Here is a 27420-nt window from a genome sequence, read left to right on the forward strand (position 1 = left end):
TTTTTTCAAAAAAGTTGTTTTCTGTGTTTTCTGAATTTTTAGAAATGCATATCTTGTGGTTTCAAGTTACAAGATAGTTATGCACAACATAATAAAAGTAGTGTTTTAATAATAATCTTTCTGTACTAATTTGTTGTACTCAACCCTTTGAGCAGCATGACTGCTTATATCCAGTTATGAAATTTTTCTTTTACTTACTAATAGTTTGTTATTTAGAATGTTTTGTAATATTCGTTTATGATCTAAGTGTTATCTAAATGAAATGGAATAAGTAATTATACAAATATAGCTGAAAAATAGTGTTTAAATGCAACTCTTCATCAGTAAGACTGTAAGGATCTTAAGTTTTACTAACGTTTATTTTATTTTAAATCTTTACTATCACTTCTTATTTTCTACTTCCGGCCAGAATTAAAAGCGTTAACTTATTTATGCAAAATTTGTCTGGCGAATGCCAAGTACTTAAGTTGTGGCTTTTTGCCAAGTGAGAGAGAGGAAGGAGTTAGTCGAAGCAGGCCGCTTGCCTTAGAAGTTTTACTCGGTTGCTGGTTGCCTTCCAGGCCAGAGGTTTAATCCTCTTGATAAATTTTAAACATATTGTAGTGTTAACAGTTCTCTGTACTACATACGGCTTCCTGTTAATATCCGGCCAATCTTCCACGTCGACCCTTGTTTATTTATCCAAAGTTAAGTTAGAGTTTAGTTAAATATTTTTATATTCTTACATTCAGACCACAAGTAGTTGGTCTCTGTATTCTGAAGTACGGAAATTATTGTAAAGAGTGAAAAATAAAGGGTTTCGTATACCCTTCCTGTGTATCTTGTCTACTTCCCACATTTATTGAACATAGCTTTAGGAAGCTCCCTGTTCCGAGTCAGGTCTGTGCATGTTCCCAAAGAAAGTAAGACGGAACATTGAACCTGATAACACCATAGCTGCCAACTCTCCTGATTTTACCAGGAGACGTGCATTTTTTCAACACATCTGCTGGTCTCCGAGTAGATCACAGAATCTCTTGGTTCTTAACTTTTAGTCTGTATTGAAGAACTGAAAGAAATTGTTTTTCAGCAGTAGAATTCAATTTGCACAGTTTAAGTTGCATTATTGAAGCTTAAATTCTGCAAATTTCATTTGCCCATCACTAGTGATCTTCAGCTTAATTTTCTTATTAAATTTTATTTTATTTGAATTGTTTTAATCTATTGTAGATATTTATAGATCTTTATATGAATATTCCATTAAGTGTTTAAACAGTAAATATTAATATTTAATTTTGTTAGACTCATTAGGTTGATTTTGGAACTAGATATGTGAAGAATATGCAATGCCTTTACTGTCATTCAAACTCAGGACTGTTTAGTTGCTAGAAAGAGGTGCCTCTGATTACATCGCTTTGGACTTAGTCACCAACTGCTGGTGATGGCAAATTATTATCCTCCGCGTTTTAGTTGTGCCACTGTGGAACGACTTTTTGATTTTTTAAAAGCAAGAGACATAATAAATGTGCAGTGCCCTTTCTGGGATTCAAACTGCAGATGTCTTGATTGCTAGCTGAACATGCTAGTTATACCACAGAAGCACACAGTAATGAGGGAGAAAATATCGTGCAAATATATGACTCATTGCTAAGTTTATCCATCTAGTAGTATGTACATTAATCATTAATTTTATTTTTACTTTGCTTAAAAGTTCTTTAATAAACTGAAGCTTTCCTACTCAATTCCCACATTTAATGTATTAGAATTTGGGCTATAAAATCCACCACCACCACCTTTCTTATCAGAATTTTTTCAGTATAAAAGTGTAACAAAATTACAAAGTGAAATTAGCTAAAGAACTTAAAATTTAAAATATGTGACAAAAATATTTTATGTCGGTCTCGTAACATAAGTAATTGAGTAAACTGAATTGTGCATTATGAAACATATTTAAATCAGTTTTGAATTCTTTTAAAATGGTCACCATGCACTGTGAAAACCTCCTGCATATTCCCAGTTTTTGGAAAGTGAACCACGTGGTTTTTCATATTTCAAGTTTGGCAGCTATGAGTAAGTCCAAAAAGATGCTCTTCTCAGTGGATTAATAAAGAACTGAAACTTTTAAACTGACATGAGTTTTCTCTCATGCTTTTGAATTTCAGATAATAGTTAAATTGAATAAATGAGCAACAGTGTGAATTTTCTATATATTCTGAGAACAATATCATTAAGTGATGCCATAGGAAATATACTCATGCCCAAATTTATCTTTACATACCCAAAAATAATGACATTTCATGAAATGTCCAATTGATGTTTATTCATTTTTGCTGGGAATGTGTGAAAGACAAACATAATTAGCATTACCCAATCAAAAGTGATCAAACAGTTTCTGATATGCAAAGCAAGGCATTATGTCATTGCAGGTAGTAGATATCTGAGTGAGTTTCTGCAATATAATGTTTGATTTCAGTGTGTAAGGGCTGAAAATGGTTTGTTATTGGCCCTGAAGTATCATTTGGAAGAATCTGTGATGCAGTGAATTATCACCTGTTTAGAAGCAAGGCAAACAGTCATGGAAGCAGTGAGATGAATGAAAATTTCAAGACAAATCCTTTATGCTATGGAAACAATTTCAGAACTCTGGAACTGTTGTAAGGAGGCCTGGACAAGGTCATAAGTGATTAACAACTGCTTTTCAAGATATCTGGAAATAACTGGTCATTGTAATGGGAAGTCTACTTCTCAGCATGTAAGTTCAGAGCTTGCAGCCATCATTGGCACTGCTCTATCACATCAAACTGTATGGAGAAGGCTTAACGAAAAGGCCTTTTTTGTCAGAAAGACAAGGGCTGTCATCCCTTTAGGCCCCGTGTTCACTTTATTGAGTCCTGCTTTAGTTCAACGTTTGATTCAAACATGCGGAGGAAATCAGGAACACAAAATTTCTCTTCAAACATTAAGGAGTGTGACCATTTCAGTAATGTAGGTATGATGGTATGAGGATAAATAATAATCAATGAATGTGCGCCTATACACATTTTCAACAGTGAGTCTGTGACTGGCCAGAGATATCGTGATGAGGTTTCAGAACTTTATGTAAGATTTTTCAAAGGTGCACATAGATCTGTTTTTTATTGATGGATGATACTTGTCCACATCTAGCAAACGTCGTTAATTAATATCTTGAAAGTAAAGATGTTGAGTGAGTACCATGGCCAACAAAATCTGATCTTAATGGAGAACTTAAAGAACTACTTTGAAAAAGCAATTGTACAGAGACATCAACCTCCTAGAGATGCAAATGCACTGAAGATCACATTGTTGGAAGTCTGTAACTAATATTGCAAATTGTGGTTAATAATGTTATTAAGCATGAACGCATGTTGTGATATGTGTGGACAAGTTGGGAGATCACTTTACATATTGAATTCATGAGTCTTAATTTTTTTGAGTTATTCCTTTTTTCTGAATTTTCCTTGTAACATATAATTACCATTTTTATCATTTCATGCCACAGTTTATATCGTATACAAAGCTCATATTTTTTCCCTTTTTGTTCATGTGTAATTATGTCTCATTTTGTACAAATTCATAAGTTCACAGCATATGAGAAATTTGTGATTTCATTCATATAAAGATAATTTGAGACATGAGTCTAGTTGAAGAATTATCAGAAGGAAATTAAAAAAAATAAATCTGCAACATGATTGTCCTAGCATGCATCACTGTTCTGTTTGAAAGTTTTAAATTTAGATTAATATCTGTGCATTGATCCAATCTGCTCCTAATGATTTTATTAGTGCTAACAAAACAGGACTTTACTGTTTGAAACACTTGATTGTCAAAAATACGTGAATTGCATACATATTCATAATTTGAAAATACAGGGTGAATCTGAAAAAATGGCCAAAACATGACGGGGTGACAGAACACAGCTATGCAAGTAATATTTGTCGTAGAAAGTTCGGGCGAAACATAAATGGCAAGCCACTAGCTGATCATCAGATCTCGTGGTTGGACTTTTTCCTGTGGGACCATATGAGAAGCCTAAACTACGAGTGCCCTATAAAAACCAATATGGATCTAGTCCCCAGGAGTGGCATTGTTACTGGTGTTTTCGCAAATGTGCATCACTCCCTATCATACAAGTGTGAAGCCTATATTACAGCTGGCAGAAAGTCTTTTGAGCAATTTCTTTGAGAATGCACATCAATTACATTCCTGTTAATAAAATATTTTCTGAAGTATATACTCTTATATTTTTGTTAATTCTTTAAATATTGACAGTGGAAAACTTACTTTTAACCTCTCACCGACCATGCACATTCTATGACAAATATTGCTCTTATAGCTGCATATACACCATTAAATTTTGCTTACTTTTTCAGATTCACCCTGTATAGTTTTATAGATTTGTTCTTGCACAAATGGCTGGAATTATTTTGATATATGGTGTGCTAGTTTTAACAAGCAGCTGTTTAACTTTCAAACATCTTTAAATCAATTTTTAGAATTTCATTAAAAGCACGACTTTTCTCCGTGTTAAAATTAATTTTTAAATTTTCTTCTAAATTTTTTGCAAGTCATTGAACTTTCTGTGTATTGTAATTATCCTGTGTAAAAATTTGTTTAATCTGCTGACAAATTTTGATTGTTTATAAATTTATAATACTCATTATATTTAACAATATGTTATTCTGATATCTCTGTGGTTTTTGACCCATTTTTGTAACTTTGAATAAATGAAATATATGCTCTCGGTAGAATCGTCATTCTGTTTAAAAGAATCGCCAAAGGATAGCCTCGGAGAATATTTTTGCAAGGTTATGTGCTTTTTAAAGAGCCAATAATGCCTTTTATTCTTCACTTTGAGATGATTGATATGTAAAGCATACTGCGAGATTTATTTCACATCTTGTCTCATCTTGTACTACCTTTATCATATTGTGATAAACTTAAAGAAATCTTCCTAAAAATTCATATGCTTAAATTATATCTGTCCTGTATCCACCCAACCTACTTATTCCCATCACCCTATTAGGAAATTCCACATCATCAGTCTTGCCATTTGTTCACTTTCATTTCTGTCACTTTGTTCATTTAGTATCAGACAAGATGCCTGTGATAGTAATCACTTTCTGATCAGTGTCTTATTAACACAACTTGGAAATTTATCCACTCCGAGACCTAGACGTTTCATTTTAGATAGAGCCTGGAGAAAATTACACAAAATTGTTCAGGCAGCTGCAAACTCTGTACCCCTCACATCATCAAATCTCTGTAAATATTCAAAATCTTGGTGGAACTGAAGTAACCAGGAACTCTGAGGCAACAGAGAAAAGCTTGGGGAATTTTTCTTTGATACCCCACTTAGTCAAATCTTATTGCCTTCAAGAAAGCCAAAGCAAATGCAAAACATGTAAGATGGCAGAGCCAGAAGCATTCCTGGATCTCCTGTGTGTCATGAATAGCATTCCCTATGCCAAGCAGAAAAGTTTGGGAAAGAGTTAGAAAGCGATGCAGAATATATAAAGACCAATCACTTTCTTTTCTGGAAAAAAATGGCTGGGTGACTAACATCATGGCAGAAATTGCAAATGCCATCAGTGAGATCTTTTCTGCCACTACAAGTGGCAGCAATTACCCACTGCATTTCTTTGAAGCGTCACTCTGCAAAATTTCCCTTTCTATTCAGTTCTTCCAACTCAGAACCCTATAATCTTAATTTCAACGTTTAAAAGTGCTTTTTCGCAAACACATAGATCTAGTCCTGGTCCAGATGGTGCCAGTTGTGGGAAATGCTGAACCATCTTTCCTTTAAGTCACTGGCTGCCCTTCTCACTATTTACAATCAAATATAGAAGGAGTATACTTTTTCTTTTGAATGAAAGAAAGCTGTAGTCATTCCCATTGTTAAGCCAGGGAAAAACCCGTAGAATCCTTCCAACTACCAGCCAGCAGCCCTTACCATTTGTATTTGCAAGTTGTTTGAAAAAAATTGTAAACTGCCATCTAGTGTACTACTTCCAAAAAAATGATGTAATCTCATCATATCAGAGTAATTTCTGTAAAGGTAAAACACCCATTGACAATATGCTGCTTTTAGAAATTTCTTATTTGCCTTTGTCAGAAGAAACCACCTTGTTTCTGTCTTCTTTGAAATGGAAAAAGCTTATGATAAAGCGTGGATGCATACTTTCTGTGATATTTATGTTAGTGGCTTGCATGGTAACTTTCCTATTTTCATTCAGAATTCTTTGAAGGTTAGGACTTTCCCAAGTAAGAATTGGCTCGGTTTTATTCGCTGTCTTTGTACAAGAATATAAATATACCTAAAAGTGTCATCAACAGATTCGTCATGTTAAATTGTTATGTTTCAAGATTCTGAAAGTGCAGTAAGGAAAAATTGTCAAGTTTGACATTAGAAACATCTTAAGGGAAGTCTGTCTAAATTTTTTAGGGTCTTTATATAATGTCACATACTATCTGACGTTTTATCACCCAGGCAAGTGTTTGCCATTCCATGAGACATAAAAATCTTTATCTTCCATGCAGCCTGTAAAATACTTATTTAACGTCATAACATTTTCATCTTTCAAATTATTTATAATATATCAGCAATTTAAAATGCATTTTAATTGTATCCATCTGATAGCTCATGAAAATTTACAACTTTATTATAACTAATAATGTTACCTGGTACAGATTAATTTGGTTTTCATCTTGCAATATAGTTAACAACCTATATATACAATAGTTAACAACCTAGTTCCTTACTTATTCGTATTCAGCTCTCAAATTAAGATTGTAGATTATGATAATTCATGATAAAGTAATGAACTGAAATAATTTGTAGAAAGCTCTGAAAGAATTTTATTCATTTGTATATTATTCAATAGTTTTGAGCTCATAATGCTTAATAGTTTTGCAGTTGCATGAATTTGTTTGTGCTGATTAGATTTCAAACTCTGCTGCTGTTTAATAAGGTTTCTAGTGCCAGTCAACTAGCAAGTGAATAAAATTAAAACTAAAATTTAAGAATTTTTTGTGTAAATTTTTGGTATTTGCGTATCATTCCATTGATTGTGAAATTTAGATACCGCACAATTATTAAAGTTGAAGTTGATCCCACCAACATTGTGCCAGTCATTCCTAATAAATTCAAAAGTTATGGATGCCTCTTTATTTAATGAACAAACAGTATTTGACCCTCTTCATTTTTGTGCTTCATAAAAAGGCTTTCGCCAATTTCTCCTATTTTGTTAGGCCCTTCAATTTAACTGAAAGCTGTGTTTAAAATACTATTGTAACTTCATGCAGGTAATTATTCCATTCTGTTACTGTTTTGCCAGCCATATGCAACTGACTTCATTGTGTCTATTAATGTGCTGTTCTGTAGAAGACAGGTCCCAAATTTTAATCAATATCTTTTCCAAAATGCAAGGAAAAAATACAGCAACAACAACAAATTTATATCTTTGTTGATAAAAACAAAACATGGCATATAAAAAATCAGTCAAGTACAGATGTTATGAATGATTATTATATCATACATATCCATAATTGATGCTAAATTGTGCTGCTTGGCAACAGTTTTGCAGTCATTGGGATAATACATAAGTAAATTTTTCATTTTATTTTATGTAGAAAAATAGTTTAATTTTTCCTCTTCCCTTGTATTATAGGAAGTGCTAATAATTCAAATATGTACATAAATATGGTGGTGTTTTCTTAATCAAGTGTGTTCTTAAGTTTATCAGGTGCTAGTATTTGTGGGTAAATTAAAAAACTTTTTTTTTTTTTTTTTTTTTTTTTTTTTAAATGTCAGTATAGTAAATCTGAAGTATTTATACAAAAAGTTGAAATTGCTGAATTGATGTAACCACTGTATGTCTGTTGGACATTAAGAGTAACCTGCAATACTGAAATCTGTTTTACATGCTGTAGTGGAACCTTGATTATCCTTCTGTCTTGGGACTGTTGCTGTGAGAGATAAGACTGATAGGACATTAGGAAGTTCTATGGCCAGAATAAAATATAAACAGCCAATAATGAAGGTCTATTTTTTAGCATAAGTGCATTGTGCACTGCATATAAAAGACAAGATTAGAATTGAAAACTAGTTGCATTATTGCTCTTTAATTTTCTTACTGTTATATGCATTAAAAATGTAATATTCAAAGTAAATTCAAAATGAGTTTTAGCCATAGCATGTTAAATATCATATATCTTTTGCTTTAGATTCTTTAATTGATGTTCCATGTGCTGGTATAGGAAGTTTTGCTAACTACCTGCTGAATGATGCATACTTAACATTATATTCCTTTGTTATTTAACATGTATCAATAAATTTTGAGTAGAAATTTTTTTTTCAGTGTTTTATTTCAGTATAAAACTGCATTTTTTAAAGGTAATATTGGGTCATATAAAAAGTCTCTACAGTTTTTTGCTACTAGATGGTGTTGATGCCTATTATCTGGCAACACTTGCCTGATTGTCTCAATGGACATGTATTTAAAAGGTGACATTCAGCTTCCATTGTTTGTGAAGATAGTTTTCTAATCCATTGCTTGTGTAAAAAGTTATATTGATTTGAAAATGAGTGAAATATCTGAAGAAATATGCTATATGATGTGTTTTTAGTATAAAAAAGGTAAAACTCTGCAAAAACATGCCAAACAATTTGTGAAGTGTGCAGTGAGAATGCTGTGGGTGAATGAAGGACCCGGGAGTGGTTTGCTTGATTCCGTTTCGGAAATTTCGATGTCAAATATGCACCTGGCTCTAGTCAGGCAGTCACTGAAAAAGTTGATGAAATTTTGTAACTGTGGCAAGACCGACACACAAGCTGTCAGGAAATAGCAGATGCACTAAACATCAACCACATGACAGTTTGGGATCATTTGAAAAGAGCAGGCTACAAAAAGAAGCTCAATGTTTGGGTGCCACATGAATTAATGCAAAGAAATTTGATTGACCGAATTCATCAGTTAAATGCAGCTAAAACGCAATGAAATCGAACCATTTTTATGAGAATATCAAACACAAGCAATTATGGTCAAAGGCTTGTGACCCTCCACAAATGATTTCAAAGCCTGGATTGTCACCAGATGAGGTTAATTGAGTGTTTGGTGAGAAAGGAATTGTCCACTGTGAGCTGTTGCAACCTGGCGAAACCCTCCATTCAGTCCTGTACTGTTCACAACACGACCATTTGAATGAAGCAATGCAGAAAGAGCAACCAGAGTTGGCCAGCAGAAAGGGAGTTGTGTTCCATCATGAAAATCCCTGGCCACATACATCTTTGATGACTCGGAACAAATTTGACGGAACTTGGTTGGAAAGTTTTGATGCATCCACCTTATAGCCTGGACCTTGTGCCATCTGACTATCATTTGTTTCAGTCTCTGCAAAACTCTCTTGATGGTAAAAAATTTGGCTGGCCAAAGCACCACTGAAAATGACCTGGCCACGTTTTTCAATGATAAGTCACAGAAGTTCTACACTGATGGTTTTATAAAGCTACTCAAAAAATGGCAAAAGGTCATACATAATAATGATCAATATGTACTTGATTAAAATTGATTTTTAATAAAGAAAATTTGTGTTAAAAATGTACCAAAAAAACTGCAGAGACTTTTTATATGGCCCAATATTTTAGATTTTTATCCTATATACAGTGACCAAAGAAAAAAATCGATACTACCATTATCACTCTTAAAATTAAGATTTTTTTTTTATTCTGTTCATTTATTCTGTTCTCACTGACTGACAGTTAAAGGAGTACCTAGCAATCTTGTACACTGTGCATACAAAAAAGGCAACCTTATTTTGCAGTTTAGTGTTTTGAATACGTGACTGTGCCGATAAAGGGTAGGAAAGTATCTGACACTTAAAGTTTGGCAATTTTATTTTATTTTTATCAGTTTAAATGCTTTTAAAATTCCATTTTAAATTTTAAGTGTGATTTTCTGGTAACTAAACTATGTCTGAATATGCTGATGTAAGTAATATTATATGAAGCTATTTTTGTATCCTATTTTCTTTGGTTTTTGACAAATATTAATAGTTTTACTTTATGTTTGTATTAAAAATTAGGAGATTTTGTTGACATTTGTTAGGTCATTTTTCTTTGAGTATGGGATGAGGGATTTATTTTAATATGTAAATTATTTAAAATTATCTTCCATATTCGAATACATTATACAGTCAAAAGTCTTTAATCCGGACTCGTCGGGACTTCGGCGATTGCGGATTATTGGATTTTCCGTATTATAGAAAATCAGTTTAAATCTGTTAAGATGGCATGCAGAAATAATAAAATTAAAAATATGAAACTGTAATTTATGAAATAAAGAGCAACATTTATTTGTTTACTTTCATTATTATTTTATTAAACATTTCTTTCAACTTTCAACAATTTTCTAATTTCGACTAAGCATACATTACGCATAGTCAAAGTTAGAAAATTGCAACCAGAAAACTATTTGATGTATATTCTTGATATTTATAATGACAAGGAATTTGATTTAAATCATATCAAAGACGGAGTACATCGAGATGAAATACTACATTTAGTAAGGAATTATAAGCCAAATAAAATAAAAACACCAGCCTTGAAGATACGGATAGTGCTGACAGATCAACTTCCAGTTCATTGCGCGCCGCGACTTCCCTTCCCCAGAGCAGCGTGAAATTGATAAACAGATTTCGGAATGGTTAGAGAAACAAAGGATGTGCCGTTATCCATTTTTTGCAGCAATTCCACTTTTTGTTTGCTGGACATCGAAACATCCTTTCGCTTTTTATATCCTTTGGCAGCTCCAGAATCGAAAACTCTTTTTGACATAATCGAAAGCTTGCAAAAAATAATAAGCCGGATCCAACTCGAAGATTAAGGAACAACGCTATTTGCAACATTAACTGAAATAGATAATTAGATAATTTTAGCTTAGCTTATGCCATCTGTAAATACATTAAACGTGCATGCGTAAACGTATTATGCGCATGCATAGAAAGTTTGTAGCTCTGAGGTCCGGATTATAGATCATTCCGGATTATGGACGTCCGAATTAAAGACTTTTAACTGTATTACTAAGTTTGTATTCAATCTTTTTATAAAGAAAGTATCAAAATAACTACAAATAATCAAAATATCAGTGACTTTTCTAGTAATACTTTACAAGAAGAATGCATAATTTGAATCAATCTTTAAAAGTAAGAAAATCTGTTTTGTGGCATAAACCTAAAAATAAATTGGATTGTTTTCGAATTTTGAAAAATATGAGATCTTGAATTTGTTTTTGCAAGATGTCTTTACTTCATTTAAAGAAAGAAAAAAAAATCCTTTTTAATATAGTTATATTAATGCATTTTGTTTTTATGCTAATTTAACTAACATTTTTAAACAGCATTATGAAATGTTTTTATAAACATTTCATAATGAATCAATATAAGACGCCTGTACTTTTTATTCTTTTTTTTTAATATGTATGATCTTTAATAAACAAAAAAAGGGAAAAATTCATTTCAGAAGCTTCATGTTTGCATGAGACATATTTTTTTATATACTTATATATGTATATATATATATATATATAAATGTGTGTAAACTTAAAATTTAATATTTATGCATTTATTTATTCATTTAATACTTTTTATGAAAAATTCTTTAAAAATCTTTTAAGTTCGGGAAAACAAGGCATTTTCCCCTTTCATTTGATAATTCATGTAATTTTGTAAGAGTAGTAGTTCACATACCAAGAATGATTTATATGTCCTAGTGTTAAATTTTATCTAAATATATATGCTCATTATTGTGTTTTTTTAGTTTTATTTAACTGTTTTCAAAAGCACTTAGTATAATATATCTATGATTAGGTTTTGTATTATGGTTATTGATAAAGTGTTTTGTTTTATAGACAAGGTGAATCTTTTAAGATAAGTAATAAAATGTTTGAATGTATTAAACTTTCTTTATTAATAGATGTTTTATTACTTGCAACCTTGCTTGTATGTTATACGACCACAGTTTTTTTGCTATTTCTCTAACTGTACTCATATTTTTGCAGATGGGTTAATTTGTGCAGAATCATGTAACTCAGGGCTACACAGACCTGTGCCATGTACTAGACGGAGATGCTATATGTGTAGCAAAGATAAGTTGGAGCGTAGAACAACAGCAAGATGTGACACATGCAATGTACCTCTTTGCATCGATCAACGGAGAAAATGTTTTACTGTATTCCATTTAGGAACATTTTGTGACTAAAAGTACTTATAAAATTTCAGAAATTTTTCTGCTCTGATGATTTATTTCATAACTAAATATTTTTACACATTATTTGGTATAATTTTTATATTCCTGCATATTTACATTAAATGTCACCTTCAGAAATAAAATAAAAAATTTTTAAAAGCCCCCTCATGTATTTTATTTGACTTTTGTAGCCATATTTCATTCAAAAAAATTTGTGGAAGAAAGATTTTATGGTAGTTTAAAGGAATTGGTCATTGAAAATGAAACACTTGCATGTAGAGTGTTATATTTTATTAACATGGTGTTTACTGTCTTTTGGAGGCAATATTGCACCAATTCAACTTGGAAATTGTCAGTACAAACATTTTTTAATACATTAAAATTATTTTTAGTTATTTCTGTTGCAAATGTAACAATTCCATATCATTGATGCCAGAGGAGGAAAAGATTTTTGAACTTCATCAGCATATTCTAGCATATAACCCGATACTGTGGCCCTAGGTACATCAAAAAAGATCTGTCTGTATGCAAGCCAACCAAATCCCAATAATTTTCTTTTGAACTCTAGTATATCTCCTATTTATGCTCAGTATCCAATGTTGGTATCTTTAATACCATTGAAAACATGAAATTCACATTTTGTTGCTGTTGATGAAATTCAAAATCCTTCAGTATTTCCCCACTGAATTTGAAATTTGGGAGTTCTGTGTCTGCCAAGTGTTTCAGTTTCATTGTACCTCTCATATGGACTTGTTGATTCCCCCTCCTCTAATTAAAAAGTTATGTAATGTTAACAGTTATTGAAATACTAAAAGCCTGAAGAGTTATCATTTAACTTTTTATTGCATATTGTATAAAATTTTACATAAATATTTCACTGTTAATATCAGGTTACAGATTTCTCCTCCTGCTTGTACCTGTTATAGCAGTTTTGAAACATACAGTAAACTAAAATTAGTTCTGTGAATATAAAGCAGCATAGCTGCCATTATTATATGTGTTAACACTTATCGTACTGTAGGGCAGTTGGCATCCTAAGTAAGATTTACATTATCTTCAGGAATGTCAACTCTCATTTTATGCAAAGTAATGACATTGTGATGGGTAAATGTTGAAAATGCTTTAGCTGTCATAAGAATGGGACCATTCTCATTTTAAATACCTTCATGAAGTGGACAGCAAAAAATATTGCTAGATGGAAATTTTCCTGATTTTTTTTTCAGTTACTCCTGATGGTCATGGTTATATTGAGCCTGCTGCTAGTTCACGTAGTTGTGATCATTTCCTCTAAATTATTGTCCATGTGTAATTTATATCCATCTATAGCAAACTGAAAAAGGAAAATTGCATTGAGTTTAATTGAAATGATAATGGCACATCCAGAAATCATCAAACATTTCAGGGTAATCCTAGACCAGTTTAGTTCCCTAAACATGGAATAATAATAAACAAACATGAGACTGTTTCCTAATTAATCACAATACTTTTTGAAATAATTGCAACCAAACAAATCATGATTGTCACTAAAATTTTAATGAGTAGATTATCGAAAAGAATAAAAATATGGTGTGATGTTACAATGTTTGAATTAGAATGGTGGTTGGGACTGAGCATTAAGATAGGATTAGCAAAGTAAAATAAGCGGCTGATTATTGATCTGCCAGTCATCTAGTGTAGAACCAGCTTTACGCTTAATATTTAGTATCATTTGAGAAGGTAGTAAGTGCACTCCTGTTTTTTCCATGTCTTAGTGGTCAGTAAAAGTGACCTTGAATATCAAACTGAAGTCTGGTGTAGAAACCACATAGTATTCCATAATCGAAAGTGCTTGAATGACTTCTGTGCAATTATGCTGATATTTTTCCGCAGTGCAACTGCTGGTTGGTTGCCAGGCTACCAATTGTCATCGCGATTAAGCTTCTTTAGTGTGACAAGATTGCTAGCTGTAAGCGTGGAAATAATTAAGACACAATAACATGCCAAACAAATACTAATTCAGAAGTCAACCAACAAAAATCAGCATTATATTTTCAAATTTTCACAGGACTAGTTTCAATGGTTTTACCAAACCACCTTCGCCAGCTGCAAAAGAGCAAATGAATGAGATAGGATATAATGATCAGATAAGATAAAAGAAAGGCTGGACAGAAAATAAGCTAGTGGCGCCATCTGTTGATGAAACGAGAACTAAATTTCTTTAAAGGCCGAAGGCAAAGATTGATTGGAATTAGAATCGTTAACTAGAACAGAAAGATATTTTTTGAATGTGAAATGCCTCTAAATCCAGTTCTCCAATGGAAAATGTTTTTTGAATAATTTTGGCAGCGGAAAAATTGAAAGTGTGATTTTCGGACCAACAATGTTGGGCAACAGAAGACTTCTGTGTTTCCTTTTCTATAACATATGCCTAATGTTCCTTGACGTGAAATTTTAAGGCTCCCTTAGTTTGGCCAATGTAAAACTAGTCCTGTGAAAATTTGAAAAAATAACGCTGATTTTTGTTGTTTGACTTCTGAATTAGTGGAAATGATTGTTGAATTAGTAGGTTGCTGCCCAGTATGGGGGCATGCCTAGTTGGGTCATTTGCTGGATTGTGGGGCATGTTAGGAAGCACCATAAGTATGCAATTTCCTTTGTTATTTTCTCAGGTATATATGGTTATGTGTTCCTGTGCTGTGTCTGTGGTAATTAATTTGTGCAACCAGCTTGCTTGTAATCAGGGTCATGCCTAGTGAGGGTGCAGCGAATAAAAGTACGCGGGGGGTGGACTTTTGCAATACCACACCTAAATATTTTAAATTCATTGTAAATACTTGTCATATGTAAGTACTTTTTATACAATTTGTCATATGTAAATATGAATTTTATTAATCTTTGAACACTTTTCTTTTAAAAAAATTTTTGGAGCTGCAATCTTAGAAAAGTTCACAGGCAGCCAATGGTAGCAGCCTAGGAATGGCCCTGCTTGTAATGGACCTGTTGGGGAGAAAAGAGTGAGTTCTTTTATCAGCTGGCTACCACATGTAATAAGTTAATACACAGGTATGCATGGAGAGGGGAAAATACGTAAACACACCTCATAAGATCTTGCTGAGAGTATTCTTTGTTGTTGATAAGATACATAGATAGCATGTATTTGTACAAATTATTAGACAATGCCCAATCAGATTAGGAGGCACACACTGTTGTGAGCACATACCATTAACAATGTATTTGAAACTTGCTAAATTGAAAGGTAGTTGAGACACTAATGAAGTGTTGGAAGAGGCATTTAACAAAGATGAGTAAAAATTTGCTTTCAAATTCCTGGACTGTAGATATCTTGATGAAGTATGAAAGAATACTGTTTGCTATTCAGTAAAATGAACTGAAGCTTATGTTTGTGGTCTTGCAATGAAAGTTGCTCAGAATTCCTTTCAAGATTTGATGTACTAGCAAATGATGAAATTTATTTTGTGTGAGCAGTTTGTATTATAGAGAAGTCTGTATAAAATACTTTGCTATCAGCTTCGAAGTTGCAGCTGTATTAGCTGTCAAATTGAAGCTTTGTTGCACAAAAATTTTATTTTATTAACAGATTAGCTGTTGATAATTCCTGAGTTTTTAATGTATACTTCATGGTCTAGGGTCCTCGCTGGAGCATTCATGTTGAGTTTTAGCTGTTAATTGTACATGGTCCAGGGTCCTCACTGGAGCATTTGTGTTGAGTTATGTTGGTTGTGCATTTTAGATCATGGAAACTGAAGTATTGAAATATAAAATATTTAATAATCTTTGAAAACTCTGTATTTTCCAGTAACATTTAGAGAGATATCAGTAACATAATTTAACAGTTGGCATTATTTCCAGTACTGGTGTTTGTATAAAAGTACAGCAATACATACAAAAATCATCTTCACATGAGTTTCGCACCTATTTTTAATCGAATAATTTTTATGTGTGCACATTTAATGTAGCCAATAAGTTGTGCAAATGGCAAAATGTATTTTTTTGGTAATATTTCTATTGAGAAATTGAAAAATAATCATTGTAAAATGTAGTGGTAGTAGTAAAGTTTTCAAATTTTGTTTAGCTGCTATGCGTTAGTCAAAAGGTTGAGAACCACTGATCTATGTGTTCATTTGAACTTCATTTTTATAAATGGCTTCATGGACAACTTTTACAATAGCATTAAACTTGTAAAAGGTTTATTTTTTAGAATAGTTCAGATTTTTGGCCCTGTTAGACCAAATCCTAGACTGCTTGAATATTTTAAAAATATTAAAACTGAAGATCCAAAACTAAATGTATGCTTAAAGAAAATGTTGTGCTATATATTTGGGAGAATGTTAAAAACAGAGAGAATCACATGATTTCCACAATTCATAATACCATTATCATGTACCAGAGTAACTGGTAAAGCCATTAAAAAATCAGAGTCAGTTGTACATGATAGGTAATTGAGTATGCATATCATTACTCTTCCTATTACCCTGTATTTCAAAAAGAAAAAAAAAAAAAAAAGTTCTCTTTTTAATAAATTTAGCACTTTTTTTAATTCTTTTTAACTTGAGGCATAAAGTATCTTTTTTGTTTATATCATGAACAAAAAAGATCATCTCAGGTCTTGCATTTTTCTATGTGATCATACACACATTTGCATACACAGTCATATTCTGTCTTTACAGAGCTTTGCATGGATATGCAGGAATATTGCATAATAAAAATATCAAAAACAAGTAAACATGATAAGAAAATCACTTAATGTTTCTCATAAAATAAGAAAGCATGTAACATGCTTTCTTATTTTATGAGCTTATAAGAAGCACAGTGTTATTTTACATGTTGATTATTTCCCTGAATACAAAGATGAATTATTAAATATTTTATGAAGAATTTTCAATATTTTAAGTGATATAAAAACTTAACACAAACATATAAAATATGTTGCTTGAATAATCACAAATAAACAATGGAAAGTAAAAATTAAAATTTTTTAAATAAAATTTTACATTTTAATCTCAATAGCTGGCTTAATTTAAAACAATATATCTTCTTCCCCATTCATGTGCCCACCAGCGACTGAGAGGTAAAGTCACTGAACACTGGTAGTTCGGTTTGAGGTTCGAATCCCGCGAACGGGCAGGCTGCATGGGTGTTTTTGTGGTTTTCCCCATGTGTAATGTGTATACGAGCCAGTTTCCCTTAGGAAGTCCTCCACGAAGGCATCCCTCCCCTTAGACAGATAGCCCTAGTGTGCTTTGCCGTAATTAAATAAACCAAACCAAACCCCCATTCATGTAAAATCTAAACTGACATTCCCTATAGATAATGTGAGTTAGTTAGGATATTGCTTGAGTTACCTGATCATTAAACATTTTTTTTCTTCTAACATGTGTCAGACCTGTCATAAGTTGTTTACTGTTTTAACCAGTTTTCAATTCTTGATGCTTTATGTATTCCATCTATTACTATGAAACATCTGAAACCAGTAATAAAATACTTAATTTTATTTTGATACGAAATTCAAATTTTTATTCATGCTATTTTCAGTATCTAAATATAAATCTGTCAAACCATTTTTTCTTTCTGAAAATTAAAAAAAAGACACACATTAAATTTAAATTTAGTACTGATTTATATAATAATAATTTTTAAACTGTGAAACTTTAGCAGTAAGGTCTTTAACTAGTAATGTGAAAATTTGACATTTTCAAGCATTTTGAGTTAGAAATGATCCTATTGAAATTACATGTTGTGGATTGGTGCTGGCACTTCTTACTTGCTGTGTGAAATTGTTGTAGAGGGAATGCAGTAAAGGTTTTGAATAAAATCAACAGGAATAGTTTAATGGTCTTTATTCTGCTGGCCAATATTTTAGTTGTTCCAAGAACTGTCAGTCATACTTTATCATTGATAATTTTTTTTTACTGCACTTTTTTATATAATATAACTATAAAGTAGCATTATACCTTAGAATAATTGTTCGTATTTATAAATATTTGTAAAAAATGTCAGCTGCTCTCTTTATGGAAAGTGTTGGTATAATTTACATGAATATTTTTAAATATTTATATAAATTCAGTATTGTTGATTCTGCTATATGCTTTTAGTGAATATTTATTAATAAAATAGTATGTTGAATATTCCAATGTAAGAAAATTCTTTTCATTTTTGACACTTTTCCATTGACCATATAACCTTCTGTTTAAAGGGTATGAATTTTTAATGTTATGACTGATACTTCATAAAACAATACTAACTATTATATGCTTTCACAGATGTCTTCTAGTATTCAGTCTTTGTTGTAATTCAGTAAGCTTTACCAGTTTTTTCATGAAATTCTCTTAACTTTTATGTGTGTCTAAATCTTGTGATATGATTGCAAAATTTTTGTCAGACATGGGAAAACTGTATGCATTGATTTTTTTTTAAATTTTAAATTTAAGGAATTTTCTTCACATATTTTTTCTGTTAATTAAAAGAATGCAGACTTTTTTATTTAAAGGAGATGTTATTTGAATCTTTGCTGGGCATCATTCTTCTAATTTATACCATTATAAATGTGATTTTTATTGTGCTTGTTTTTTTTTTTTATTTTTTTTATTTTTGTATTTAGTGATTGATGTTGTAATATATTTAATAATGTAGAAGAACTATTGAAGTATAAATTTTGTGATATTTTGTGAAGCCTTTTGCATGACTGATAGGGAAACATATTAAATAAATTTGAATGTTGATTTGTATCAGTATATCAGTGCTGAGAAAATACTTCTAAAAGTAGAGTTGAATGGTATGATATAAGAATTGTGTCCATTGTGACTGACTTTAAGTGATTGTCCAACCTCAATTTGAATGCTTCATTTTGTAGGTCTGAGGACAAACTGGCACATTTAGGAGAAAGTTTGTTTTTTCTTTAAATATTATCTTTAAGTATCTATGTAAAATAAAATATTAAATCATATTTTAAACAACACTAACAGTGAAAAAATAATGATGAAATTAAATAATGTGATCTGAAATGCAGAATGAATGAATATGAAAGATTGGGAAAAATTTAAATTATGGCAAAAATGAGGTTAATGATTGTTGATTGAAGGTAATCAAACTATGATGAACTCATTTATCTTGAAAAACAGGAAAATAATAAAGGAAAATGTACTTTTTTTATGATGATAAAACAGACCCTTAGCCTCATCAAATACTGTAACCTCCAAGTTTATTTTGGAAGAGTTTAAGTGGTTGGAGTGGCAGAAACTCTGAGAAGGACTGAGTGTTGAGAAGTAATTTGTGATTTATCCTCATGTAAAAGTATATCTTATTTGAAACAAAAAAAGTGCAAGCCTTTTCACCAGTAGTTGTAACAGATAATTAGGCCCTGCTTTTAATAAGAAATGTTGCATAGATTGAAGATGTGCAAGGCAGCAAACATCCCCCCCCCCAGTTAGCCTTTGAGCTTGCAGGCTACGTTTTACATTTCCTGCTCAATTATCTTCCTGTATGGGTTTATATAAAATGTATTCTTCTGTATTATATGTGTGTTATTAAAATGAAAACTAAAATGTACTCCTTAATATTTCTTTAATAACATTTCTGTAATATTAAGATATTTTATTTACTTTTTAATTGTAATCAAATTCATTCAAATGGTTTCTCTGAGATGTCTGTGAAGATTTTAAATGGAGATATGAACATTTCCATTTGTCATGAGATATTATTAAAGCAGTTTTGTTTAGTTCTGTTGTGATGTTAATAGACTGTTGGCCATTTAGATTGCAGCACCATGGAAGCAGCTGATTAACATATGTAAATGTAATATTAAGCACAGTAGGGCATAAAAGATTAAAATGCAGTGCATATATAACTAATGGATGCTTGTAACACCTTGTAGAATCAGCATAAAAGAGGTAAAGGCATAAAAGAGGTTTTCATAAGGGAATAGTATTTCCCTCTAAAAGTGCAAAGTGTGCCTGCCATAAGTGAGAAGGTAAAATTTTATAGCAGCATTTACCTGAATTTGATCACACAAGAGTAATAGCACAGAGTTTACTGTACATAATCTCATATTATGAAAGTTTCACTTGCTTTGGTTATTTAGCCACTGTTATGTGAATGTAGAGCCTATGGATCCTATACAGATGCACCAGTGATTGAGTGGATAGACATCTTTTGCAGGTACCCTAACACAGGAAATATAATGGGTGGTTAGCAAAATTGGCTGAATATATGATGAATGCTATCTTGAGAGTCATGGATTGTTTGTGCAGCACTCGCTGCTTTGCTTAGCTTTAATAGTATAGTACAGGTGTCTGGGACTGTGATGGTATACAAGAATGACATAGCTTGTTTTCTCAGGTGTTTCTGCATGTAAGAACATGCTGAAGTGCACATGTGATGCCATTATGGTAAGCTTTAGTTGGAGTCTGGCCTCATGCATTGTAATATCAGCCAAGGATCAGGTATAGAGTGCAACTAAAAGCAAATCCTGTTTATATCTGGTTTCTGTATCCACCATCCTGACCAGTCACTGTTACATTACAAATGTGTTAAGCCCTGCAGCTTTCCCATATATTGAAAAGCCTCTTAAATCTTACAACAGGACAGTGCATGGTCACATTCTGTTTTCAGAATCAGATATTTCATCAGTACACAGCAGTGTACTTTTCTGTCTTCGTCAGTGCATTCGCCAAATCTTTTCCTAATTGAACAAGTTTCATCCATGGTGTCTCTCACACACTTGCACAACAAAGACCACTGGAGGCAACTATGGATGAACTGTGGTTATGCATTAATGCTGCATGGACTGAAAGTATTCCAAAATGCCATTTAGAGCCTCTTCTTTATGCATCACCATACAGCAGTTGCTTATTTTGACCACATTCAGTACAATCACAGCACAACTTCTTTGTCTAGTCTACTTGAAATTATAAAGGTATAATCTTTTTATTGTAATTTATCTGCATGATGAAAGAAGATATATTATCTTTTGTTCTTGTTGGTGTTGCAGTTTGGACAGCCAGCAGTGTATTTAAAACACGTTAATTTGTGCATAATACCACAGCATTTCAAAGAAACAGATTTATTTCTTTTAATTCAAATAAATTTAAGTATTAATAAAGATAAATACATTCTTTGTTGCATACATATAGTAAATGCATCCTTGTCATATTTTTATTGTAATTAATCTGTAGAATAAAAAAAGTTATATTGTCTTTTGTTCTTGTTGGTGTTGCAGTTTTAACAGCCAGCAGTGTATTTAAAATGCAAAATATCACATAACAGCATTTCATTTCAAAAAAACTAATTTATTTAGGAAGTTAATTTAAGTATTAATAAAGAGATATACATTCTTTGTTGCATAAATATAGTAAATGCTTCCTTAATTCTTTTCCTGTAAATGTTTTACTATGGCAAGTTACTGTTGACTTTTTAAAATTTTTTTTAAATTTCCCCCTCTGTTCGTAGAACACGGCTGTGAGATAGTTACATTCCTTTAGGAATTGCAAATTTATGAAAATGCTGAATTTTATGACGTCTGAAATGGTTATATATACCATAACAATGTATTGAGAAAATGCATGTACAGTAATTCATGTAATGGTCTTGAGCAAGAACAGAATTTGCTTAAGTTATTTATTTTACAGATTTAGTTAGTTAATATTCAGAAAAGTGAGATAGTAATTGCAGGGTGAGATGAAATCAAAAGAAATTTGGAATTTGTAGTGATATGGAAATTAAAAAATAATTTGGTATCACACCAAAAGTCAATATCCATAAATATTCTATTGCACCATCTTATGATTATTTGGAGGAAAATGTTAAAAAAGTGAGCAGTTCTAAATTATAAACTACTGTTTAAATTAATAATATGATTATTTGTTTAATTCAAATGACATAATTATTCATTTTTAACACAAATCGCATAACAAAAGTTGAAAGAATATTTTTATGATAACTTTAGTTTTCTATATTTTTAAACATGATATGTGACATTAATTTAGTAAGTTTATCAAACTTATAGAAAAATGTTGTCCTGAACTTGGAACACCAGCAGCATGTTGGTAAAATTCCTGAGCACTGATAGTTCGAGTCCCAGCAAATTGGCTAAATGCATGGGAATATTTGTCGTTTTCCACATGAGTTAACAGGAATATGAGTCTGTTGTCTTTAAACGTCCTCAACAAAAGCATCCCTTCAATAAGCCGATAGCCCTCATGAGTTTTGCCATACTAACCTAACTTGTGCTATACTTGAGTTGTTGAAGTTTTCAGCTGTGCAATTTTTAAAATGGGATTATTGTGCAAAAATTATATTTTACAGCACTTCCTTGACCTTGATATATAGCTCTGGATGAGATATTCTACAGAATAACTGTATATCAGGGAAGTGTGAAGGAGAAGAAATGTCTATCGTAGTTTATTACTGAGATCAATGTTGTGTGTAGTTGGATGTTTTATCATGAATGAAGTTATTCCACCAGTTTTATGTTAGTTTGTAAACCCACTTGTAGCAATAAAACTGAAGTTTCGAATGGGGAGGGGGGAAGCAATCTGATTTGTGAGTAAACCTACAGCCATATGTTGGCTGGTAAATTATTTATATCCTGGCTTTCAAGGGCTGTGTGCATTAGGACTGGTGTCTTTGTGGAGAATTTTCTAAGGAAAACTGGTTTATGTACACATTACAGATGGGGAATAAGAGTCCCATGCAGGTGGCCTGTTTTGCAGAGAAGTGAAACTAAGATAAGTGAACTTCCATGTGACAGCTTATTAAGAGGTGTGTGATGAATCCAAAGTGATGCCTGTAGGAATGAAACCCATTAGGATGCCAAAATTATATTCATCTCATGAAAGTATGAGAATTGTTATCTCTCCTTTTTTTCAAGGTATGGTTTTTGTTGTAAATGTTGAGTGAATTTATTTATGTGTTAATGTTAAGGGAGTATTCCTTGTTCAGTTTTATAAGAAAAGATTGGAATTGATTGGAATTATTTTAAAAATATCTGAAAACCGTTTATTTCAAAAATTATATTTTTAAGCTGTCTTTTATCTGTGATAGCTTATTGTGTAGTAAGAGCATTTATTGGAGGCTTTATCCATAGCACCAAATGTGGTTGTTGGCTGTGGGCACCTTTTTTGTTTTTCCTATCTTCACTTCATAATATTTAAAGCTGCACAATAGTAATGTTTATTTTTTACATTTGTAATGTTTAGAGGTACCAGTGCCTTGAAGTGTCCAAATTTCATGAGCTTTGATTTCTTGCAACTGAGTTTCCACAAGGAAATTTTCTATTCATCAAGAATTCCTCTATTTAGAATATCCTTTCACATCCTTCATCTTTAAATGGCATTATGAAAAATTTTAATCCAGTTCATGCAAGTAGAAGTAGAATTTTAACAAGAGAAGCAATTCTTATATTTTTTTCTGTCATACATTTAAAATTTGTTTAAATAATTTTTTTAAATATTCTAGAAAGTGTTTAATGTTACATAAGCAGGTTAAAAGTATCAGAATCATATTTATTTTTTTACATCCATAATACTTTCTTTTAAACTTCCTCACCACAATAATTTTGTGTCCTTTAGTTTTGTCTGACATCTATAAACCTGTAACTTGATTTCTTTTGCTGTAGGCGCTGCCTGAAGTAATAAGCCCATTTATTTATAGAATAAATCTAACATCTGCAGTGACTTGATATAAAATTGTAAATTGTTGATGTAACTTTAGGTTGTGCTTAATGCAACCAAAATTTAGTCATTTTCCATTTAGAGTAATTTTACGTGGAATGTTGTATGTGTAAATTATGCTGTGAAAAGTTAGGATTTGCAGTTACAGTTTATTTCTACTTTTTTATTTTTTATAGAGGAGTTTTTATGTGATTTGTTTGAATAATGTGCGTCTTTCAAACAAATCCACATTCACCTTTATGCATAACTAGGCTTATATGTAAAATAATCAGTATACGAAGCTTCTGAATTTCAGGTAATTTGCTTTATTTGTATACAAAATGTTTGCAGAAGAGAGAAAACTTAAGGTCGCAATTTTCAAAAATATTCTAAATTAAGAGTAAATTTATTTCATTAATTTGAAGCAACCTTTCTGACAAACTGAAGAGAAAAAATTATAAATATGATGCATGCATATTAGATGTGGAAAATAGGGCTGGAAATTGAATTTCATGCTGAATTATGTTGTCTTGAATTGCTTTCTCTTGTAACACAAATCCATGCTTAGTCTCAAGGAAGCCCTCAGTCCTGAAAATAGGCATTTGCTTTGCTGTTATTGATTAGATAACATTTGAAAAACATATTCATCAGAGGCAGTAAAATATCTTATTTTGGTAAATTGCAAATGGGTAGACGATGAGAGATATTATGGGAATTCTACTGTGCTGAATTAAAGTTATATTAGTTCTTATGGGCAGTTGCAATCATAAGAAAGAAAATCCTTCTGCCATCTGACAGAGAGATGTACAGCTTTGTTGCCTTTGAAAAATATGAATGAGAATTGGTGGAGTGTACATTGTTCAAATTAAAAATACTTTAAAATTTAGTGTTAAAGGAAATCTAAATGTTGGAAAAAGATAAATCTTCAGCTTGTGATAGTTTTTGGTTCCTTTCTCATTTGCTGAACAGTGGCCAAGTGACTATAACTGCAAATCTTTGGTGGTAAATCAAAGGTTTTATTCCTGCATTTGGAAAGGCTGTTTGCATAATGCTTTCATGTCTTTTTTCATGTGCAGGATTTTTGACATCCATTTAAATATGTCAGTTTACCTTTGAAAACCCTCCATAAAAACATTGCCTTAGATGCTTTGTTGTAATAAAAAAGCCAAATCCATACACCTTAATCATTCCTTTATCTTAGTCATAATTGTATGAAAATAATTCAAGAATGTTTCTCAGCAGATAAATTATGTTTCCTTTGAAGCATATTTCATCCATTAAAATCTTAAGTTAATGATCTTAATTCCAGGTTTATTCTTTCAAAACTGCTGCAGATTATTTTTTGTAATTCTTTTAATATTTGTTTATTTAAGTGATTAGATTTTTTATAAATAGGGCTAGGTTTATATTTCTTTAAACCCATAAAGATTTTGTACAAAATTATTCAAGACGATCCTATAAAGCTGTTCTAGCCATTTCTACTTTTGAATCACCAATGTCTGTTGATGTTTTAAAATGTCAGCAGTTTCTAAACAACTTAGCTCAGGAAGGCAAAGAATTTGCCATGCAATGGATACCATTACACTGTGGCCTTCATGGAAATGATAAGGCAGATTTTTTGACAGAGAAAGGGCCAATATTCTCCAAATAACTGATAACCACATCCCTTTTTACACTGCCAAAGGAGTAATAAAAAACTACTACAGAGAAACTTTTTGGAAAGACATTACTGAAAGAAATAGTCATAAAGTATGGATTAACAGAATTTTTTACACTCCTTTATTGCCCAGAAAGAAATCTGTTGCTATTTTTCGTCTTGTTACTGGCTGTAATTGCTGTTTTTAAAACATCTATATCGAATGAACAGTATCCCAACCTCAATTTGTAAATTGTGAACCTTCATGAGGAAATGGATGCCTCACATCTGATGCATTGCCCTTCACTTAATGCTGGATCACTCTGGGAGAGATCGTAGGAGACACAAAATAGATTTCATAAATTATATTGCGGATTCTTTTTTTTTTTTTTTTTTGGTTTTTCTGTTTTTTTCAATCTTTGCTTGTTCTGTCTACAGTTGTCTTTGTAATCTACCATAAGAAATAATAATACTAAATCAACACAAGACTGAATTTTTCCTTATTTTAATCAGATTGATAGGTTGTTTATTTAATTGTTTCAAAGAGTTTTCAGACATTTTAAAAAAGCTTTGATATTTTTTTAATGTAATTGTATAGTGCAAGCGTGTTACATATGGAGAAAACATTGAAAATGCCTATGCAATCTGCCCATTTGCCAGGATTTGAAACTGGGTTGCACTACCAATGTTTAACAAACTTATCCATTTCTATCACTGGTGAGCTAATATTTTTTTAATGAGACTTGAGTTTGACACGAAATTAATATATATATATATAAAAGCTGTTAGATTTTCATCTGTGTAGGACAAGTTACATTATTTAGTTTTAATCTTTCTTCTGTACAATTCGAGTGTATAATCTGTTTCAACAGCTTTTTTGAAAGAGGGAACTGAATATTTGTTAGAGTATTGCGATTGATTGGCAATTCTATAATAAAGCCAGTGGAATTACTATTATTAAAACTAGAACATATCATTTGAATAAGAGAAAAGGGCTTTGTGTGAAAGTGCTTAGAAGTTTACATGTAATATGAATATAAAATTCATAGTGACTATTATGAAGAATTTGCTGTAGAAAATTTCCTTCCACATATGTAAAAACATTATATATTAGAACTTAATTCAGAATATGGGTTAATGGATCAAAAAGTGCGATCTGCTAATATTTTGCTTACTGAAAGCCAAGACTAGCTAATACATACCATAAATAGGTTATAGTATTTTCTCTAGCAACCAGTGGATTATCCAAGATGAATTGGATGTTTGAATTTCATGACATAAGTCATGGATATTTGCTTTTCTAAAAATTTGTTTCACTTGTTCTAAAACCAAGAGAATTTAACCTTTCTTTGAAACTATTTATAGGTTTAATAAATTGATAAAATGTGTGTATGTAACAAGGCTAACTTTTTCCGTTTTTAATTAATTTTCGTTATTTGGTGAGTAAGAGATTCATGATTTCACATATTTAAAATTATGTGAAATTTAAATGAAATTCGATTTTTATTCTTTATAAATGTTTAGCAAGAATATAATATTCTATCTCCATAAAGGGAAGAGCAATCTTTGATGCATCATGTCAGAATGCATCAAATAATCTTATTATTTTAAAGTTATGCTATTTTGGTAGAGATATTCTCTAAGGGAAAATTGTAGTAGTTACAGTTCTACTCCCATGAAAGCTTTTGAAGTATTGTACATTTCTTCTCTCTTCCTACTGAAATATTTACAGTTGTGTTTATCATCTAGTGTTGATAATTATCTTTGCTCATCTGATATTAAATCTGAGGCATTGTTTCTAAACAAAAAAATTTTATCTGGGGGAAGGAGCAGAATTTGTACAAAAGCAAAATTTTCTGACAGTTTCAGACATTTTTAAAAAGCTTTGATTTTTTTTT

At 31.5% G+C, this 27420-nt stretch overlaps 1 long non-coding RNA gene across 7 annotated transcripts in view; it reads left to right on the forward strand.

The window, feature by feature from the left end:
- LOC118185059 (uncharacterized) overlaps positions 1-21432 on the forward strand; it is a 67111-nt gene extending 45679 nt beyond the window's left edge. For 4 of the 7 annotated variants that reach the window (XR_004757538.2, XR_015038460.1, XR_015038462.1 and 1 more), the window contains one exon: positions 12054-21432. This is a non-coding gene — a long non-coding RNA (uncharacterized LOC118185059). The other 3 variants (XR_004757537.2, XR_004757539.2, XR_015038463.1) reach the window with 1 other exon arrangement.
- The last annotated feature ends 5988 nt before the right edge of the window (positions 21433-27420 follow it).

Source organism: Stegodyphus dumicola, chromosome X1 (assembly GCF_044657685.1).
Source record: "Stegodyphus dumicola isolate Sdum_Otavi_A_Nest chromosome X1, ASM4465768v1".
Taxonomy (NCBI): Eukaryota; Metazoa; Arthropoda; class Arachnida; order Araneae; family Eresidae; genus Stegodyphus; species Stegodyphus dumicola.